Below are 4,963 nucleotides of genomic sequence, written 5' to 3'. Positions count from 1 at the left end.
GTTCCCTTTCCCCACCCCTGGTACTTACCAGCTCAGAGTAGCTGCAGCCACCAGGGACTGTCTGAATCATCAAAGCTCTCCCAATCTTTGCTGAAGATTCGGAGAGCTTTGAATTGATTCGGACCTTTAAATTGATCCCTTGATTCAATTTGGGCCGAACCTCCTCCGAATCAAATCACCGCCCGAAGCTTTGCACAGCTCTAGTGGCTACGTTGGCTCTCGTGTATTTTGCAAAATGCATTGGTTTCATTCCCAATGTAAAATAGAAGCATGTTTGAAATTATGGTTTTCATTGGATAGGCGCACACTTCTGCTTAGCTGTAGGCATGATTTTTATTGGCACAGTTATTTGAGTCAGTGCAAGTGTTGCTGGATGAAATTCACTGCCCTGTATTAGATGGGGTAACACTCATCCTAATGATCCTTTTAGGCCTCAAAGCCTATGTATCTCTACAAAATGGTGAGATAGTATGTGCAAAAGAGAGCCGGCAAGTTCACACAAAAATAAAACCAACTAACAAGCCAGAAATGATTGGCCATACTTGGCAAACCTACAAAAATGCTTCCAAGTTTAAACCAAGGCAAATGTTTGCAGCAGTTTGTGTTTCTGAATGGGTTTAGCCATCCCTGCTCAGAACAATCTGTGCCCTGATTGGCTGGATTAACTGCCAGTTAAAATATCCTCTGAATGATCTTTTTTCTTTGAAATTCAGGGCAGCAGCTGTACCTTCCTGCAGTAGTCAATTTGGAGCACGTTCAATATTTGGCATGGGGCTAGGAATGAGCGAGGGAACAGAATATGATCTTTAAAATAAACAGCATATCAAAAATAATAATTCCCTTAAAATAAGACAGACATGTTGGATAGTGACTAATTCACTCTAGGCTGTTCATTTCCAGAAACTGGATATTGACTTTTCAATAATATTACCTTCAAGCAATCATCTTCAGAAATCAGAAGCAATGATTGCCCTTCTGTTCCAGTGCTGAACCAGTTAATCTATATATGCTAGACATGACAACAGTGAATGAAGCAACCTGCCGAGCCAAATGGACTCATGTGAGATAGGAAATTGAAGTTCAGGAAGATGCCAGTTCTCTTTGCCTATTTCACACTGCTAGGGCCTGTGCAACTTGAATGGTATTTACTGTCTCAGCGTTGACAAGTGAGAGTTTAATTCCAATTCAGTGGTTTGAGTTTCTATTTAAGTGTAATGCCATTGATTAACAGAGCAACCTGAAGTGCTAAAACAGGTTTGGAGGAAAATTGTTTTCTTGCCCTAGAAAATGTTGAAATGTCTTCCTGTCATAAGTAGGGATGAAAAGTTGAAATCTCAAAACTATCTGCAAACCAAAAATAATAATTACAAAAGAACAATTTTGGTTCAAGTCAGTCAAAGTATATTGAAAATTTCAAAAGCTTTCATTTAGCTTTTGACCTTTATTTTTTCAACTGAATCAAAACTGAAATTCATAACCTATTTTTAAATGTCTGTTCTTTTAAATTATTTTGTAAATGGGAAAATCATCAAAACTGGCCCCTTCCCACAAAAAGTTTCACTTCTGATGAATCAACACTTTTCAGTGTAGGAAAATAACATCCAGTTAATGGAAAATTTCTCAGCCAGATCTAATATTAACCTGCTTGGCTCTGTGCAAGATGGAAGTCTCATAGTTGCAAAACTTCCATAGGAAACTCTAATGCTTGTCACTGGTTCATATTCTGGCCCAGTTCATTAGTGACAAAGTTGATACGCCTTGATTAAAAGATGGGAAATCAGTCTGGTAATCTTATTTCCACCCACACTTCTGCCCACACTATCATGTCCACTATTTTGCTTCTTTATAGGCAGCCCCAACAGAGAGCTCAGAGCTGATTAGGCAGTGAAGACTGAACTCACTGCTTACCCTTGGAGATGATATCACCACATCAGCACTTAGTCACACTGTTTCTGAGGAATATTGTGTTGATATTGTCTGGATCCCTATTGTTCTGGACATAAGGGAAGGACTTCAGTTCCTAGGGATGCTTTTCTGCTAAATTGCCCTGTCAGCTGGAGCCACGCAACTGGTTCCTGCAGATCCGCTATGGCAGGTGCACCTGGGTATCTCCATTGTTGATACTTGCCCAAGGGACGCATTTTCTAGGGTAGCGTGGTTTTATAGAAGGAATTACACAATCAAGCCTGGGAGAAGGCTTTGACTTAGATTTGCACTTGTGACTCCTGGCCTTCCTAATGAAAAACTAAAGACTAGGGAGAAGATGAGCCTGTGCTATAAACAAGGGGCTGAGGTTCTCAGGCCTGCTCTGGGTAGACAAATGGTCAAAAGCAACATCCAAGAGCTCTCAAATCCAAGTTCAAGGTGTGGAAAGACCATCATTATGCAAGCACTTCAAAGACAGCTATAAGACTACCCTCTTAGGACCCCCTTGCAAGTCCTGGTAATGGTAGTAGGAGCTCTGTGCATGGCATTTCAGAGGCTCCAGACAGTGCTGAAGCACATGGGACACCCCTAGAAGACTGCTATATCATAGACAGGCACCTAAGGCAGAAGTTAGGATAGGTTATTTGCCAGGGTCAGTGTGTGCAAAGGTGACTTAAAGTCACCAGAGTCTACCCCCATCCTAGGACATCAAAATTATGCTCCTTAGAGGAACAAGCCACAATTTCCTTCAGAGTGTGTTTGTTCTTTTAGACCTTCATGCTTCTTCAATGCTGAATAACAACCCAGCCAACATGCTTCTGCCTGCTGGTAATGCTTCTGGTTACATCACTTCCCAGGACAGTGACACGGTGCATTAGGTGAGTGTCCCAGCACAGCGCTAATACTGCCTGAAACAGATTAAAAAATTAAGACCTGGATGGTTGGCAGCACACACCCTCCATCCAGCAGATGCATTTAATGACTGTAATATACAGCAGCATCCTGTGATTAAGAGAGACAGCAAGCGTCTAAAATTAAGAGCAAGGTTAAATACATGGTAGGGGTTTTTTTCAGCTTCTTCTGCATTCTGAGCTAGATTCTCAGTTGGTGTTGAAAAGCATCTCTTTCTTTGTTTGCCTGGAAAACCAAGTTTTACACTAGTTGATGATCTGGCTTTTTATCTCATAGAGCTACTGGATTAATTCAAGAAAACTAATGAGACTTTGTGTCCTACATATCCCTCAGAAGGCAGTGCTAAGTGAATCTATCAGTGATTCAATTGATTTGGCTTGATTTCATTTTTTTCTTATGAGTACTGCTCCACTGAGCATTGAACCCCCATGAGACTGTTGCCAGCTGTTTGTTCTCCTCATGGGCGACTGGTGTCTCCTGAGTCTGGCGGGGGGCCACCAATGAGGCACAAGTAGGAGGGGTCCCGCAGCAACTGGTGGGGAGGGTCCCCCAGTGGGCGGTCACCGAGCGTGCCAGTGGTATGGTGGTGGCAGAAGTGCCAGTTGCACCAGCAGCCAATTTCAGGTGGGGCATGAGCACTCTCTGCGCCCCACTACCAGCTGGAGTGCTCACTCTCAGGGAGGCCACCAGCTCTGTCGGGGGGGGGGGCACGTGACCCCGTCCCCCCCCATGCATCGCCTATGGTTCTCTTTTCCCTTTGAGCAGGTGTTTGCTCTTTCAGCTGGTGTAGTAGTAAGCTCAAAATGCATGGCCTCTCCTCAATACTGACAAATACTGCTCTTGAGCGTAGGTCACAAAGGATCTGATTACGTGGAGTCCTACTAGAATGATACACTTCCATATGTCCATTTGGATTGGCTGCTCGGGAAGGATGACCTGACTAAAGCTGGAAGTAATTTCAAAGAACTGAGGTCCCGTGCTTCCTGGGTGAGTGCACAAGTTTACTGGACAAAAGGTGGGTACCATCACTGCCGTGTTTGTGCTGTAGATGCCAATTGGACATGCTGTGGGAAGTGTCTAATGAATCAGAGATTTACAAGGAGCCTCCCAGCAAAATCTGGATTGCAGTGAAGTTTAGTGGAAATCAGGCACCTAAACCCTTGATTTGGACCACTCTGGAGCAAACGCACAGGGTTAAACCAAGGTGCCCATATAACTTTTCAGGCTAAACTGGAGGTGTCTTATGATTGTAGGTACCATGGTTTTGTGTTTGCTGGAACAAGGTCAGTCATAAGTGAAACGTTGGCATCTAAGTCACATAAGTCCTGTTTAGACACCTATCAAAATGATTTGGTTCTGGCTTGTGGTCAGCCCTGTGCATGCCACAGTAGCAGAACAGGGATTAAGCAATGTTAATTTGGAGAATCTTGTATAAACATGCTGTTACAGAAACTGCTTAGGGCTAAGTTCAAACTGTGTGCTATTAGTGGTGCATTACGAGCTTGCTGTGCAGGAGCTGGAACCTGAGAGATGTTCCTACCTGCAAGATACTCACAGGCAAAAACATCACAAACTAGACAGCTGTCCTACACAGAAGCAGCAGCTAGAAACACATGAAGAGCTGGATTGAACTTCAGATACGGTGCTTCACGCTTCATGAAGTGTAGAACCTCAGACAGAGAGCGAACCTGAATTTAGCTTACATATCTCAGATTGAAAGTGATTGTGGATTTAGTGTATATGCTTCCAAGGCTTCAAGAACTGTGGTATATCAAGGCTAAGGAAGACTGCACCAAAAAATGCAAGGTTCTCCATCTTGGGAGGAAAAACCTTCAGCATGTCTATAGGCTCAGCAGTGCTATGCTGTCTAGCACTATAGACAAAAGTGACTTGGGGGTCAGGATTGACCACAAGATGAACATGAGCCTTCAATGTGATGCTGCAGCCAGTAAAGCGAGCAAAATGCTGGCTTGCATCCATAGATGCTTCTCAAGCAAATCCTAGGACGTCATTCTCCCCTTGTACTCCGCCTTGGTGAGTCCGCAGCTGGAGTACTGCATCCAGTTTTAGGCTCCACAATTCAAAAATGATGTGGAGAAGCTTGAGAGAGTCCAGAGAAGAGCCA

General features: G+C 43.7%; 1 long non-coding RNA gene across 1 annotated transcript in view; it reads left to right on the top strand.

The window, feature by feature from the left end:
* The window catches only part of LOC109305390, a 65,050-nt gene that overhangs the window by 53,875 nt on the left and 6,212 nt on the right, over nucleotides 1–4,963 (top strand). The window contains exon 2 of the long non-coding RNA XR_002099616.1: nucleotides 3,689–3,853. This is a non-coding gene — a long non-coding RNA (uncharacterized LOC109305390). The remainder of the gene's footprint in view (nucleotides 1–3,688; nucleotides 3,854–4,963) is intronic.

Source organism: Gavialis gangeticus, unplaced genomic scaffold (assembly GCF_001723915.1).
Source record: "Gavialis gangeticus isolate Ggan-Ray unplaced genomic scaffold, GavGan_comp1, whole genome shotgun sequence".
Classification (NCBI taxonomy): domain Eukaryota; kingdom Metazoa; phylum Chordata; order Crocodylia; family Gavialidae; genus Gavialis; species Gavialis gangeticus.
The sequence above is the reverse complement of the archived record's forward strand: the minus strand, read 5'-3'. Positions and strand labels throughout refer to the sequence as shown.